Genomic DNA, 18,604 nt, shown 5'->3' on the forward strand with positions numbered 1-18,604 from the left:
GGCGGGAATAAGGGGCGAAGAGGGGCGATTTTTTGGAGGAACACCGCCCCCCGGCGACAATTGGGCGAAAAGGGGCGGGGGCGGGATATATTTGTCGCCAGGTTGAAGAAGAAAATAATAATAATATATTAAAACGACCGTTGTGAAACGGTCAAATTTAAAAATAAAATAAAATTAAACAATATATATATATATATATATATATATATATATATATATATATATATATATATATATAAACATACACCCTTCTTCTCCATTTTATATCCATTTTATACACAAATCATACCCAATTTCTTACAAAAAATAAACAAAATGAATCCTAGAAACAACCCGAACCAACCGAACTACCAACTCCCTGCTTTCGGTCAAGCGTATGGTTCGCAATCGAGCCAACCGAACCAACCGAACTACCAATTCCCTCTTTTTGGTCAAACGTATGGTTCCCAATCGAGCCAACCGAACCAACCGAACTACCAATTCCCTGGTTTCGGTCAAACGTATGGTTCGCAATCAAGCCAACCGAACCAAGCGAACTTACAATGGAACCAACCGAGCCAACCGAGCCAACCGAGCTATCCGTATCAACTTTCCGACCCCAACCTAAACATGTACGCCAACTTTCTCAGCCCCCAAAACACAATGCCGGCGTTCGGGTCTACACCACCGGAGTCGGTACCGGATACGCAAACGTCACGGGCCTCCGGTTCAAGCAAAAAGCCGACCCGTAAACACAAAAAAAAAACAACCGGGGGAGACGATGGCGCAACGTGATCCATACAAGCATTGGAACGAGGAGGAGGTGGACCTTGCAAGGGCTTGGATTAACATTTCGGAGGATCCCAACGTCGGTAAGTTTTTTAATATTAAGTATTTATTAAAAATGTATTTAGTGTTTATTAAAATATATACTAATTGTTACAAATAAATTTAATTTGTAGCTAACTTTCAAGCCACCGGGGTGTTTTGGAAGAAAGTATTTGAAGCTTGGCTCGCGATAACCAGTAAACCCGAAGACTACCGGGGAAAAGAAGCGGTTCAAACCCACTGGAAGGGGCTTAACGCCGATTGTCAAAAATTTGCCGGGATAATTAACCGGTTGAAGGGGTCCGGCTGGCGTAGCGGAAATAACGACGTCGACAATATAGGTCAAGCCTTGAGCGACTTTCGAGCTCAGGGTCACACTGTTGAGCGGCCCGGGAAACCGTTCAAGTATTTGAGTTATTGGGAAAAGCTACGTCGTTGCTCGAAATGGAATGTGGTACCAACCGTTCAGGCCGCCCGACGAGCCGGCTCATCCCGGCCTTCAAAAAGGTCGAAGACATCGTCGTCGACAAATCCGAGCACACCAAACACACCCTCCGATGCTCGTAGCTTCTTCCTCGACGACACGGTCAATTTAGCCGATGATTTGAATATACCCGACGAAGATGAGGTAGAGGAGTTGCCTCGACCACGCGGGAGATCGAGGAAAAATAAGGGGGAAGGTTCGTCGTCAACACGATTCAATACGGAGCCTGTTGAAATAAACGAGTGGGTCGGTCGTTTGGAAACAAATGCCACTGTAATTGGAGCCGACATTCGAGCATCCAACAAACAACAAGAAAAGCTGAACCAGACATTCGAATTAAAACAAATGAAAGACGACTACGAATCCCTCAAAGCGGAGGGGTTTCACAAGGATGCCGAATTATTGATGCAACGCCGACGTGAAAAAATGCGCGAATATTACGGATATTAGTTTCTCTTTTAGTTATGTTTTTTTTTTTCTTTAGTTATGTTTTTTAATATTTTTAGTTATGTATTTTTTTTAGTTATGTTTTTTTTTTGTATTTCTTTTTAATTTTAACGCATTTTAATTTAATTATTTAAATAAATTGGTTTTTATTTAATTAGTTTAATTATAAAAAGAAAATAATAAAAAAACACACTGTGGGCCCAACTTGTAGCCCCTACACCATTACACCCCAAAAACAAATTTCCACTCCATGCTGACTGGGCGCCACGTGTCACAATTCGCCCTCAATTGTAGCCCCTCCACTACACATAGCCTTAGAGTTTAAGATAAACCCATTTCATCTTAACCAATTTAATAGCTTAAAATTATCTCTATAATAGAATGGACCAAATATGACAACTGCTAGCTTTTGACCCCATTTTCAAGAAGAATATGAAATCCTTGGTGGCAACAACAAACTGCGTTGTGAAATGAAGAGCGACACTGATCTGTTTGAACGCATCCGAGATGATGTTGCTGAATCCAAGTTGTTTGCCCAAAGCAATAGAGAGGTGACACCTCCCCATGGTTAGGTGAGGTTAAAGGGCAAAACGCAAGATCAGTCATTTTCGCTATTAAGTAGGCAAGAAACAGAAAAGTAAACTACATCCACGGGCTTGACTTTTTCTTTCACACATTTGAAAACCCTAACTACGAATCTCGTATAAGCTATATCCCTAACTACACTCAGGCTAGGCCTACACAAAAAGATATTCTAAATTCGGTCACACTCACGGATATGCCATCAAGTGTCAAGTCGGGTCAAACCGTCAAAATTCATACTACTTTTTACCAACAACTGAAAACCACTCTCCAAAGTAATCTAAAACATCAAATCCTTCCATTAACACCATTAGAGATGACAGTCAAATAAATGAATTTGGTTTTCTAAATATAAATAGTTAGCAATCTAAAGAGTACCTTTGGTGATACTGATTCGACGTTTGAGACGCGTGATTCCAAGGACTGAAACTGATTCTTCAACTGGCAAGAAAGAGAGTGACGATCGAGTAAGAGATCTTTGTAGACCAAGTTAGCCATGACCGCAGACGTGGAAGCAAACCCTAACGTGAACCACATCAATCTCATCCTCATCATCTTTCTTAGAATTTGATTCACCAATTGCAAACCTTCTTTTCTACAATTACAATTAGGGCTTCTAATTGATTTCTGTATTTTGACTCTAGTATGACCACGTTAATAATCTTAATCTTGAACCCGGTCCAAATTACCCGCGGTTAGGGTGAAACATGTTTGGGTTCGATCCAGTTGTGGTTGAAAGAGGTTCGAATGGGTTTGAAACCAATCCGATCTGGTATTGTTTTTCTTTAGAAACTGGTCTTTAAACCGAATTGTTTTTAACCTTGTATGGCACGACCCGAATCATTTCCAAAACCGACCGGTTGGGTTCCCTAATAAATTATCCTCCTAAAAATGGGCTGATTACTAAGGATAACAAAACCTAATTACAATATTACCCATAATCAAACTCAAACTCATCTTTTTCTGCCGTTCCTTCATCTGCTTCATTGCTTATTAGGTCAAGAACACCCATAATCTTTTTGTCTTGTTCCACCAGTTCTCGCATCTTTTCTCGAATATTTTTTTTCTAAAGTTCTTTAATATTAACATAGCCTTTGCGACAGTAGTTATTAGTGATTATTATTATTATTATTATTATTATTATTATATAACAACAAACTTAGAATTAATGTTTGAACTGGGTTTTTAGTTTTCGTTATTTGTTTTTTTTTATATATTCAAGGACATGTAACTTTTGACGTTTTGATGTATGAATGAGACTTAAAAAGCAGTCATCCTATAAAGATTTGTCGGTTGCTGTAATTTTTTTGTGGATTCATGTGTATGTGTTGATGTTACCTTTGTTAAATAGCCGGCTCCATCTTGGACCAAAACCAAAATTTGAACACACTGAATGATGAAACATGAGAACCAGATCATTCAATATTAACAGTCGATTAATATTATGATAATATTGGCAGTCAATTTTTGATATTATGATAATATTAGGATTTGGTACCTAAGTATGATTTAATATTATGATAATATTGATAGTCGATTTTTGAGTCCAACCCTAGTCGATTAATATTAGAACTTGGTTATTTTATCATATTATAATGGTTTACATAGAAATATGCTATACTGAAACATGTTTTGATCTTGCTTTTGATTAAACATGTTTTATTTTGGAAACCGAGTTGAACTTTTTGGAACTAGTTAGTTGTATTTCTTGTTAAAACTAGTTGGTTATTTTTTGGAGACGATTGCTTATTAAAAGTGTGTGTTTGTTTTTGGAGACGGTTGCTTATTAAGGATGAGGGGTAAAATTGTAAAAGTGTTATTTCCCTTTTTTTTTCCATCCAACTTAAGAACATAGTTATCCTTTCATTTCCTTTAATTTCCTTTCAACTCAAGAACACACCTAATTAAAAAAAAATTCCTTCCCTCCCCTTCCCCTTCTTATCATTCTCTCTCATTTCCTTTCCTTGATTAAAAACTCAAGAACAAGGCGTAAAACAAAGAAACATGTTTTCTTTATTTGTAATACATTGTTTATAGTACATCAAGAGGAAAGCAAAACAAATACTAAAATTTTTTATTGTTAGTCTCTGATTCATTACTTAAGTAATCACCTTCTATTTAACTTTCATTTCTATAAAATGTTTACAATAAAGTGGCAGGCAAACGGGCAGCAAGCTGTGCCGCTACCCCTTTTGAATAGCAAAGCCAATCCTACTAAAAACGAAGCTTTGAGACCTAGGAGTTGAAGAGGTTCCGTGTACGACACATTGAACCCTACTTAACAAATTTACAGCCTTTGGAGCCAGGAAATCAAATGTATCAAAAGCAAATGGGAGAAAGACATGTTGATTCTCTAAACAAGCTTTCTCGTGTTTAACAACTTTGCCTGATTCATCCTTCAACGCAGCCTGACCCACAACAAACCCACGGTCACTGAGCCCAACAAGAGGAGACACTTATGTAAGATACACACAAGCGTGTTTCCCCCTGCCCATCCGAACACAAGAATATCATCTGGTCGTAAAGTAGACCTCCCTTCAAGAGGATCCGTGAGAAAGTTAACAGGGCCTCTTTTTAGTAGAAATCCCTGCCCGTTTAAGAACATCACACAAAACATCCCTAACTAAATCATGTCTGTACTTAAAGCCAGGCAATTCTTTGCAATGCACCGCATGGTATCCAAAAGAATCCAAACAGACCTTGCGACAAATTGGGCAAGGCTCATCAGTCGGGAACATAGGTATCATTAACAGGTACTTAAGAATAGCGCGATAATCCAAACCCGACATATGTTGCCCCAATCCTTCAATGGGGATGGCTGTTAGAAAATCCTGAGCTCAAGGAGCCCGAAGGCATTCAGACACCGCCTTTTGGCGAGGGGATAGATTAAACTTCACTTCTAAACTTTGGATGATTCCACTAAATAAGGCACTTGCCACAACATGTTGGGCCTTAGGGGGGCGGTGTCCTTATTAGAGAACCCACTAAGATCAAAATCTGGAAGTGAAGTACGTAAACGATCCATCGCACACCCATAATCAGAGTCCAACCCATAAATATCACAAAACCGAAGAATATGGTCTTGTAAACACCACGATTGTGCTCTCGAAGCCACAAAAGCATATGTAGATACATCCTCGGCCGAACATAGACCCAACCCCCCAAAACGGGTTGGAAGTGACGCCAACCTCCATTGGAGATCCCCGAAGAACGGACCCCCACAAACCACGATGTCCTCAATCGCCCTTCGAAGGCCATTGTCAAATGTAGAAATAGCTTCCCCCACATACATAGGTTGGCACGTTCTCAAACCGAACAAAAGCTTTGCGACTCCCATACATGAGCGAAGCAAAAGAAGCTCGCATTGAGGATCCCGGAGTCTTGGGAGACAGCTCATCTGTTCCATAGCGCTAGATGCCCTTTTCATAGCCAAACTATTGATAAACCCCGCATCCCGGCTTACAACACCACCAAGGAGTTTCACACCAAGCACTGGCCTTCCAATCCCGCAAGGGAACAACCCCTCCTGCACCTTCACCCCATTGCATGTAGACCAAAATAACTTTGTTTTCTTAACATTTAATTCAAGACCCAAACGAGGCCCCTCGGACCTGATAATATCGAATGCTTTGGCCACCTCTCTAGCGTCCCCGATCATCGTACCATCGTCCAAGCACCAAGCATGAAAGAGAAGCTTGCACCGATCTCTGATATGGTGAACAAGTGGGTGCAGAACTAAGACAAAAAGGAGAAGCCCAAGAGGGTCCCCCTGTTGAACCCCAGTCCTATTCATTACTTAACATGACTTTTCATCTTGTCACGTTTCTTAGTTATCTTCTTTCCCATTCTGTTCTTTTCAAGCACGTCTTCCCTTAATTCATCCATTACTACATTTGGCTGATTAGGATAACTGACTGGTGCGGATGCAGACGAAAATAGATCTTCATTCTCTTTCGTATCGGTCAGGGTTAGAAACACGTGTATGCATTTCCTCATCCGGAATATAAAATTCTAAGCTGTAAAATGCTTGGTGTGTATCCTGTATATGGCGGCATGTGAAAGGATGATCCATGAGGACTGATTCGGAACAAGTGCATTGTGATCCAATATGATTAGGGCAATCGTTCTCGTTTTCACTTGCAGATTGATAATTTGGCACATTGATGGTAAACTTCTCACATGGCATCATAACCCTCATTTTTGGCCTTCGGCTTGGACCCGCCATAGGGTTTGATGCCCGATAGTTTGGTGATGATGATCCAAAGTGCCACTTCTCCTAGTCGAAATGACAGTTCAGCCAGCTTGACAAATCAGACTTGGTTCCTGCTTAATTTTGCAGTGAACTTCTACTTTGTTCGAAGGATGGTATTACGGTATTCCTTTTGGAGTGTCATTAGATATTTCTATCGACCTATGCTAAGTTCCTAAAAGATACACCGGTTGACTTCCATGTGGTTTCATCGAAACTACGGGATGGTCATGTTTGAACAAAATTGCGTAATAGTTGCCATTATCGTTACTAGCCATTTCTTAATTTTCTTGTCCGTCTTACTACTCGATGTCTGTGCCCAAAGTAGTTAGTGTAAGACATTTGCACAGATTGGTTACTACTCAACATCTGTGCCCAAAGTAGTTAGTGTAAGATATCTGCACGGATTGGTTACTACTCGACGTCTGTGCTCGAACCTTAGAAAAGGCCATCCCAAACCGAAGTAATTTGGGTTGCTTCTTGGGTCTGATTTCTAGTTTATTGGTTAACTCGAAAAACCCGAATAAACTATTTGTTTAATATGAGGATGAAAGGTTTGAAGTAATTTATATCCATATGTCTAATAAAATATTGAAAAACTATGAAAGTTGTTTGTTTCTACTATATATCTTGAAGTGAATGCGACTATATGTTAATCACTATGATCATATATGAGAACAAAATTAGTAGAAGAGCTCGCGCGTTGCGACGGGTACGCAAAGTAATTCAGTTGGTAGCGATTTCCTTATGGGACCGGCATTTGCTATAGCCAAATTAGTATTCGTTATAGTTTACGATGCCAATAATAAAAAAAATTATATCACATTAGCAAAAAATAATATATTAAACACAATTGCGGATAGAAGTATGTTCTTTATATGCTAACAAACATAATTGATGCATAGCGTTTTAACATCAATACATAAGTGTTTTTGAATGAATCGAAATACAATGGTGTTCATGTTTCGAGTCAACCAAACTATGATCCACCTAAAAAGTTGCCATTTTGAGTTGTTACTAAATCTTTGCTCGGTTGGCTTTTCCTCGAAGTACAACATTCTTCCATCTTGTAAACCCATACTTGTCAAAACAAAATACATAGTTTTGACTTCCGGAGATGTCAAAATGAAATCTGTATGATTTGACGTACTTTATAATTCATACTTGTGTGTGGGAGAGGTACATGATGCGCAAAATCCATAATTAAATCCATAATTATTCATAGATCAAAGCTATACATGAAACGGGTCAATCCATCTAAATCAATTTAGTAAACAAACAGATTGTTTATAAAACTATACATGCTCATGAAAAATCAGACCCTACCCAATTTAACCTAACATGACCCAGTTTGACCAGATCCGGCCCGTTTTCATAAGTCATTGAGGAAGGTCATGTTGATGTTATGGAACTACAGGGGACGGAGGTCTATGTAATGTTGTGGAGCTATGAGGAGGAAAATTGCGCTTCGCAGTGGGGTCGCATGATTCTCATTGGTAAAATAGCATGCAAGTTAATGAACTATAATAGTTAAGAAATTAAAATATACAAATGACAGCCTAATCATATTAAACATATCTAACTCTTTAGGAGTTGACTTTTCAAATTGGTTACAATCAAGATTTGAGATATCATGCTAGACAATGGCTTAAGAAAATACCTCAAATTAATCATCATGTTATTGTATACTATAATATGAACTGATATGATTGTGAGTTGTGACAAACCTGGGTTATTGTCACGTGCCTACAACAACATCAATAACCTCCGTATGCAAGTGACATAAAATTAGAGATAAGACTTGTTTTATTGATAGTGAAACAAATAACATGCTTAATAATAATAAGTTCATCTTACAAGCTAATTGAGGTGCAAGAATAGCCGGGTTCGCATGCCCAGGAGCGTTTTTATTTCAGTTGGATGAATGGCAACTTATATGGCAAAAAAAAAAACATTAAAGTATTAGAGTCACCAAAACCATCTCATGTTTAAGTGATATTTTCAATGCAAAACTAATTCGTTAACTTACCAATTTCATTACAAAGTTAACGCAATGGATGCTATTCATTAACTTCTACATACTTTGGTGTAGGCTCAACTCGCTTAACATTTACCAGCCTCGGCTTGTTTAACTTACAAGAGCTCGAGCTTAAAGGTCGAGCTCAGCCCGATAATAGTTGTTCAGGCTTGATTAGGCTAATTTGGCACTTAAAACCAAGAAAACCAAGGAATGTCTCATTCTCTTCCGACCCACACTTCAGCTGACACCAAAGTTTGTTTATATTCGTTTATTTAATAAACAAACGAACATGAACACATGTCTCAATTCATTTATGTTCATGAACATTTGTTCTTTTGAAATCAATTATGTTCGTTCATTTGCGTTCATTTAAATTGTTAAAAACTTGCCTCGTCTCCCATTTCAAGTAAATATTTAATCAAGTTTTGGAACCAATTCGTGTATCATGAAACATACCTGCAACCAATCCAACAACATTATTTTGGCTCCAAAAATAAGGATTTTTAAATGATGAAGTTAGTTTCATTATCCATTTCGGTAGAATGTTTAATCGGTTCAAATGAGTAGTCAGGTGTTTCTCCAGGTTTTGGGTAGAAGAAATTGGGGTCAAGTTGTTTCTTTTCAGGTTCGGTCAACAATTACGGTTAAAAAACCACAACGGGTCGAATTGTTTGGGTTGCAAGAGTTGTTCAATCGGGTTTCAAGTTGCTTAAATTTGTGGCTAGCAATTAGTTTTCATACTACAATAGGCTAGTACTGAAAATTTAGGGCATGCCTCGTTTGATTTGGTGAAAATTGTTTATAGAATTCCTTGCACTGTTTGTCAAATCGTTGACTAAAAATTAGTTAAACAAGTGTATCAAGGATTAATTTCGAACCAATAACTTATGACGGGTCGTTTTGGTTATTTTAATCTCAGACAGGTGAGTTTAGTTGAGTAATATATTTGCTATGTTAAGCAACTATTTATTTATTAAAAGTTTTAAAAAATTAAAAAAATAAGCATTTCCAAGTCACCACAACCCGAACCGCCTGGTGTGTTCCCGAGTCTCATTTAATGAGGGGAGGGGAAGAAAAGGAGAAGAAAATGTTAAAATATCATGTTACAGAAATCTTTTAACGAGGGGAGGGGAGGGGAGGGGAAGGAGGAGAAAATGTTAAAATATCATGTTCCAGAGTTTTTTTAAGGAAAGAATGGGAGGGGAGGGGAAGGGAGGGAAAATACTAGAAAATTTAAACATATATTCATCCTCCCAAATTGGAGAGATTAGGAGAGAAAATCTTTTTAATTACTAAATTACTCTTAAAACTAGAGCCCTGCTTGCGGTGCGCGCATATAATGTATATATGTGTGAACCCTCGGGTGGGCAAAAGTAAAATTGCACTAATTTTGACGTTATTTTACTAATCTCGTGAAAATAACGTTAAAAGTGGCGGAAGGTTAATCAGGCATCATGTGGTGGCGTTGATAGCCGAAAGACAAGGGCACATGCACCAATCAGCCGGTGTCCCGATGATTGAGTGCTATGTGCCTTATGTCCAAGGCTTGATGCAAAACTACTATCGAGCCGGGGGTCTCACCGGAAGCAGCCTCTCTATCCCTATGGGATAGAGGTAAGGCTGTCTACATCTTACCCTCCTCAGACCCTACCATAGCATTGCTATTGGTGGGATATACTGAGTACGATGATGATGATGATGATGATGATTAAAGGGTATGATAGTAAAACTATAACTTTCTTGTCTTTTCCTCTCAACTCGGGAACACATGAAATATGTAAATTCCTTGATTTTTCTTTTCTTCTCATTAAACTCGGGAACACAAAAAAAAAGGATTTTCGTCTCCTTTCTTTTCTCTCCTAATTTCCTTCCCCTCCCCTCGTTAAATGAGACTCTGGAACACAGTGTTAAGGAGAGAATGGGAGGGGAGGGGAGGGAAAATAATAGAAAATTTAAACATATATTCATCCTCTCAAATTGGAGAGATTATGAGAGAAAATCTTTTTAATTACTAGATTATCCTTAAAACTAATTTTATTTTAGTTTTACTTAAAGGGTACGATAGTAAAACTATAACTTTCTTTTCTTTTCCTCTCAACTCGGGAACACATGAAATATGTAAATTCCTTGATTTTTCTTTTCTTCTCATTAAACTCGGGAACACAGAAAAAGGATTTTCGTCTCCTTTCTTTTCTCTCCTAATTTCCTTCCCCTCCCCTCCCCTCGTTAAATGAGACTCTGGAACACAGTGTTAAGGAGAGAATGGGAGGGGAGGGGAGGGAAAATAATAGAAAATTTAAACATATATTCATCCTCTCAAATTGGAGAGATTATGAGAGAAAATCTTTTCAATTACTAGATTATCCTTAAAACTAATTTTATTTTAGTTTTACTTAAAGGGTACGATAGTAAAACTATAACTTTCTTTTCTTTTCCTCTCAACTCGGGAACACATGAAATATGTAAATTCCTTGATTTTCCTTTCATTCTCAGCAAACTCGGGAACACAAAAATAAGTTTTCGTCTCCTTTCTTTTCTCTTCTAATTTCCTTCCCCTCCCATCCCCTCGTTAAATGAGACTCTGGAACATAGTGTTAAAGTGGCCAGTAATTGTGAGTCAAAACAATCCAAAATTACTTGTTAGTGTTATGAATATTTATAGGTGACTATTCATATTCTTAACTCCCATGTTATCATTTATGTATGTATTAATATTATAACCTTATAAATAGAGGGTTCATGTACTTGATATGATATACTCAATGAAAGAGTTCTTTCATTCTCTTTATATTCTCTCTATTATACATATGTGATCTTGCTATTAGGCTGCTGTTTCACAACACGTTATCAGCACGAAGCTTTGATAGTTTATTTGTAATCGTTTCACCAAAATATTTTTCAATATGAGTGTCCTACAAGTAAGTTTTATTTTTATTCATGATACTTATATGTTCATAGTTGTAAATTTAATTATGTATATGTTTATGTTAAAATTACTGATCAACATGTTTATACAAATTCACAACGTTACTCTTGTGGTGGAATATCAATCTACTTTACAATGTCTACGAAATCGACTCTGTCATCCCTAATCTTTGTAAGGTGATTTTCTAGGAAATTAAAATTACATATAATTCATATCATGATAATTATTAAAATTGTGATCTAGGAAATTTTTAAAATCATTAGTGGATTGTATTCGCTAAAGAATCTCATAAACAAGATTATGATAATAAAATTGTTGAACCTCTTTTTTCAAAACATGTTTTCTCCGGTTAATAGATAAAGAGAAATACAGGTTTTTTTTTATTAGTTCTTTTGTAGGGAATATCTCATAGTTGTCAAAAGAGACGAAGAGTGTTCTTCATTTTCCTTATGATGTTTTTTGATTGAGTAGTATTAAATTGTATTATTTATGACAAACTAGTTTTGGTTATAAAATATAACCTCAAATAATTATAATTGTTATATAACTGATTGTATACAATTCAAATATATATATATATATATATATATATATATATATATATTTGTGGATTAGATTAACAGTGTAACTCTCTTGTTACCACTATATTAGTTGGTTGAACAAAGTTGATTATTGCGAAATGACATATTCGATATGTTTCAAGTTAGAGTACCGAATATAAGATATAATTGTGATTGGTTACATCGTAATAAGAAAATACATAAATTATATATTTCTTGTGATGAACATATTTTATTTCATAAAGTTGTATCATAGTTTGCTTTACTAGATGACATGTTATTAAGTCATGCATTGTATAATCTAGCTATATATACATTGTGCCCCATTTGTTATTAGTTTTGAAAAGAGCATCACATGACCAAGGTTGTGATATATGATCACATGTTATAAACATTTTGTGATCTGGATTTGTTTATATGACACAGATATGTCAAACTCACCAAAGCTACAAGTTTATGGAAGCTTGTAAAATTTTGGACAACTAAATCTTAAAGATTCTATCATATAACTTCTCAAATTATGTTGTGTGTTTAGAAGATTATTTATACAAAGACCTCAATATGCTCTTAGAGTAGCAAGATTGTTAAAGAATATACAAGATCACATGATTTAATGATTATAGCTGAACTATATGATGGTAAAACGTGTGACTTAATAGTTGGTATTCTCAGCATGATGCATGAATATAACTTGTGTATCTGATGGTATGGAATCACATGATTTTAATATGAGTTATGTCTTTTATATGTTATAGATTATTTATTAAAACGTAGCTTGTGTTTTAAAATCAATCTTGTGAATGATTCTGCTTATAGTAAAAGATCCACTAGTTATTAGAATAGTTTAATTTTGATAAATGGCATCTCATGTGTCACACTCCCTAAAGCTCATTACAAAAAGTTAAAATATTTTGGAAAGATAATTGAGCATAACTCCATAACAATTACTTCTCAATTGATATTATGTGATGAGAATATTATTTATAAGAAAATTGTTTCTATTTACTTAAAGTGAATTTGATGATATAATGAGCATTGTAAATATTGTGATCATGTAATTAATTGAGGAATTGTTATCATTTTAATCCATTCCTTGAAATGAATGTGATGTGATATGATGATCACTGTAGTCCATGATCATGGAAATTAAAGAAATTGTTATGATGTCATGTTAATAATGAGATTAACTATGATAATAATGTGATGATTATACAATGATTGTTATAATGGTTAGGATCATTGAAAATGGGAAATTGTAATGACCCTCACGTTGATAATGAGATCAACCATGTTAATATTAAAGTTGAGCACGAGAATTGGCACACTAAGGGAGTGATTATACGAGAATAAAATACTAGAAACATGTTTTAACATGAATGTTTTACATTATTCTCCTGTATTTCCGTAGTGTATTAAACAAACACAAGTGAAACTAAAGCATATATGATCATAAGGCATAAATTTATGGATCATAATTGTTTAATATATTGGCTTGACCAGTTTGACCATTCCGTGTCATTGATGATGTGAATTTATTGGAGAACAAAAAGCTTCTTCATGGTAATTAAGCATACAATGTTTGTTCTCAAAGGGAAGTTAATTGTTAACCAACTAAGTTGGGTGTAAATATTTAATATACTATGAAAATGATATATGTATATCCCGACATGATACCATTTAGTGTTTTTAAATCGATGCATCGTCAAAATGGTTATCAAATTCGCAACCTGAAGTTTGCGTGACTTGTGACTTAGCTAATATCAAGCACATTATTTTAAAGGTGATCTTAATTCCTATATTACTAATGATTATTGGAATAAGTGTTAAACAACTTGTGATTATTATTGTTACAATTTTTTTTTTGTCGAAGAGGATGAACAAACGTGTATGATTAAATACAAATCCAATAATCATGAGAGCAGAAGTTCATATTTGTTTGTTGGAACATGTGTTTTTACACAAGGTAATATTAATTCACATAAGGCCAATAAGTTATAATACTTTCATTCCCATTAGAATTGGTTTTCGGTCAGGAACTAAATATTTCCCATTTATAGTTTTTTAAAAGCGCGTAACACGTTGCAATTACTCCACCACAGTGCACAAATATGAGACATCAAGGAAGGTTGGGAATACATGTTGGATATGAAAAAATATTGATAATCATGTATATAGAGTCATCAATGTGGGATTCGTTTACGACTCAATATTGATTTTTACTTAAAAAAAATAATATTTCCAACATGAGAGGGAAATAAGAAACAGTTGGAAAATAAAAAGTTGTAATGAATTATCATTATATTGATCCTCAAGTTAAAAAGTGCAAACAAGAAGTTAAAAAGATAATTCATTTACAAGAATTAGCGAATTAACTACCAGATGCATTCACTGACCTAAATAGAGTGACTAGCTAAGTCACATATAACAACTGCTAGTGCTCCAATTAATTCTATTGAAACGAAAACCATACATTGGTGATAAGTCTATGGCACACCTGGAGCGTGATAGATTATTCGGTTCAAAGAATAAAAATCCTCGAAAATGGAGCAAGTAATGAAAATGGTTAAGTCGAGGTATAATGAAATATTCTCTTTAAGAGACGATAGACATGATGGTTCTAGAAGAACCTCAGGTACCTGAAAATAAAAGAGATCTCAACAAACTATATCATGTCTAGATATATATATGGAATCGAAAAAAAATCGACGACGTTGATAATTTTGTATAGCGCTTGAAATAATCAAAACGTTGAGGATCAAGAACTAAGTCTTGCCGATAAATGAGATATTAAAATGATTGGCCAAAATGAACATATGTAAATGATGCAGAATTGAATTCTCTAACGAATCTGCTAGTTTTTGGACAAGTGGTCTATACAACTAATTGTTGTAATATATATTAGATATAAAAGAATATTTTCTGCGAAAGCGTGATAAAAAAATGCAAGGTAAAGCATAATTAAGGGCACAACGATGAGGAGATATATTCTCTAGTGGTGGATGCAATACAATTTTATCTGGTAATACAAGAGATAAATGATATGCATCTGATAAATATTATGATAATGAAATTTATTCTTGATGGATTTAAAGTGCCAAAATCATATATAATAAGTTCTCGAGAACGATATGATTGTATTATATAAATTTGGATCCGAGTACATATTATTCTCGCATACATTGATGAATGGAATATATATGGAACTCCTGGTAAGTTTCCTAACACGATTTTTTGGTTAAAAGTAAGCATCTTAAGGATGTAATTCCTATGCATTAATAAGCATATGGTGATATTGAATAAACTATGTACAAGAATGGTACAATATGTAATGAAATTAAATAATTCTTGATGACATCTTTAAATATGACATAGAAAAGAATGTGCTATCCCGATGAAGTTTATGTACCAAACTCTTGAAGAGGAAAATTGTATACATGATTGGTTAACATGGAAGGAAATCCATGATGGATTGCAAAACCTTTTGAGTCGTATATTGTGTACATGATTGGTTAACATATAAGGAAGTTCATGACAAATTAAACGTGCATGAAGCATTTAAGCTAAAAGCTAAAGAACTTTATTATATGAAATTAACAAGTTCTATACATGAACTATAAAAGCCGAGTCAGAAATGATATAATTAACTCGGTGATTATATCTTGGAAAAGAGAGATGAATATGATCCATGTATGGAATATTTTAATATTAAATCAATAATATCATGTTGATGATTGCATGGTATCTTATATAGAGATGGTATGCGTGTAGAGCATTCCTATAATGATATTTTTATCAATCAAACTTCATATATAAAATGTTGGAGCATTTTAATATGAATAAAGTTCATCTCATATAAAACAAATTATTCTAATTCTAAATCCAATCTCTTGGTCAAGAAGTACTATAGTTTATTGCAATTGGTGCAATATTTCTTGCTAGTTATACACAACTAGTATATTATTTATTTATACTTATTGATAAGATAAAACTTGTTTCAAGTGAAGAGGCTTTCAAAATGAGCTAAACATAAATATTTTGATACATTCAAGGTATGAAAGATATGAGTTTATATTTTACTAACCCGTAAAAAAAAGGTTTGGTTAGTTATGTTGATACAGGGAATATAATATAGCAAAGTCGTGGATCTCATGTTACTCATATACAAAATGAGGCACTACATGTCACTTATTTACTGGATGAGGCACTACAAGTCATACACGAAGATAATACAACATTACTCCAAATAAGGAAGTGTACACTACAAGATCAAGCAACGTATTGTTAAAAACCGTAAACAAACTTTTCCAGAAGATTGAAGCTCATCACTTAAAGGATTTATAAATGAGGGGGAGTATTATACACGTTGCACTCTTTTTCACTTAGCTATGGTTTTGTCCCAATGGGTTTTCCTAACAAGGTTTTTAATGAGGCAACAACACAAAGAGTATATAAAGAGTACTATTTTTTTTCTTTGTCACGTGGATAGTCAAGGGGGAGTGTTATGAATATTTATAAGTGACTATCCATATTCTTAACCCCCATATTATCATTTATGTATGTATTAATATTATAACCCTATAAATAGAGGGTTCATGTACTTGATATGATATACTCAATGAAAGAGTTCTTTCATTCTCTTTATATTCTCTCTATTATACATATATGATCTTGCTATTAAGCCGCTGTTTCACAACAGTTAGATGTTATATATTAATCTATGTAATTTTTTTTTTCATTTTATCATGTTGACTCGTCAAAAATAAATTTAACTAAATCACCCTATTTACAAGTAAACTTGTCGGGATTACCTTGAAAGCAAAATATTTCCAAATATTTACCAAGTTGACAGCAGATTCTCTGTCACTAACGTATACTTATTAACCAAAGAAAAAAGTTGTTACACTATTGTTTTTGTGAGACAATTACTGAATGTATGTAATTGATTGAAAAACCAATGATCATCAATCAATCAATCAATCAATCCATCAATCAATCAATCAATCAATCATACCCAGTGAATTCCCACCAACAGCAAAGCTAAAAGTAGGGTCTTGGGAGGGTGGGATGTAGGCACACCGTACCTCTATCCAAAGGGATAAAGAGGTAGCTTCCAGAGAGACCCTCAGCTCTAAAGTACATATGCATAAAGCAATACAAAGGAAATCAAAGTTCAACAGTAATATAAACTACTAAAACTACTACCACTACTACCACCACTACCACCACTACCACCACTACCACGACCACCACGACTACCACCACTACCACCACTACCACCACTACCACCACTACCACCACTACCACCACTACCACCACTACCACTACTACCACTACTACCACTACTACCACTACTACTACTACTACTACTACTACTACTACTACTACTAATAATAATAATAATAATAATAATAATAATAATAATAATAATAATAATAATAATAATAATAATAATAATAATAATAATAATATGTAAAGAAAATACCATTCTGGTGTGTGACCAAAATAAGGAAAATAGAAACCCTAAGGTATTCCTTTCTCCCTAAAAATCCTTAACTTTAATTCTACTTCTCCAAGAATTCCTATCCTCAACCATGTTCTCGGAGAGGTTTAGGTCTATTAAATCATGCCTAATCCTCTCGTCCCAAGTCAATTTAGGTCGCCCTCTACCCCTCCTCCCCTCTTTAGTAATGCTTTCCACGGATCTAACAGGATTCGTCGTCTGTCTTCTCTTCACATGTCCAAACCATCTCAATCTCCACTCTCTTATCTTGTCTGCTATGTTCGCTACCCCTAATCTCTCCCGAAACACGACGTTTGTTATTTGGTCTAACTTTGCGTGCCCACACATCCAACGTAGCATTCTCATTTTTGCTACCTCCATTTTCCGCACTTGTTCCTTCTTGATAGCCCAACAATCTGTTCCATATAGCATTGCAGGTCTAACTGCAATCCTATAAAATTTTCCCTTTAACCAATGATCATGAGAGAAACAACTGTTGAGTCAAATATTTGACTTGATATGACTTATGGGAGATTGGAATCTTCTCAACACTCCCAGGATTGGCTAAGTATGGAAATTGAGCACACTTGGACCTCCCAGCAAGGTTTTACTTGGCCTAACAAGGTATTTTGTCCTTCGGGCAAGGTTATCTTCTTGAAGTCTTTTTTAGTGTCAATCCGAGCAGGGTTCACTATGTCTAGCAAGGATGTTCTACATAGCCAAGCAAGGTTTGCTTCCAAGTAAGCTCTTGGCTAACCAAGCTTTTAAAGCCAAGTATTTGGAAGATCTAGCAAGGTATTCTTCAATAAAATAGTGGTCCGAGCATGCTTGATGGAAGTTAATAAAGAATTATCTTAAGGACTTAATCGGGCAAGGTTCAACTCCGAGCAAGCTACAATGTTACCAGCACACTTGTGTTTGCTAAATAAGTTATTTATTAACAAAGGGTTGAAAGGATCTCTGAAGAAAAAGTTTGCTCGTTAGATCTTATCGGGCAAAGTATGCTATGGTCAAGAAGATTGAAGTCAG

Source organism: Bidens hawaiensis, unplaced genomic scaffold, assembly GCF_021521415.1.
Source record: "Bidens hawaiensis isolate Kalapana, Puna unplaced genomic scaffold, B.hawaiensis_p1.1 tig00030782_1, whole genome shotgun sequence".
NCBI classification, from domain to species: Eukaryota; Viridiplantae; Streptophyta; class Magnoliopsida; order Asterales; family Asteraceae; genus Bidens; species Bidens hawaiensis.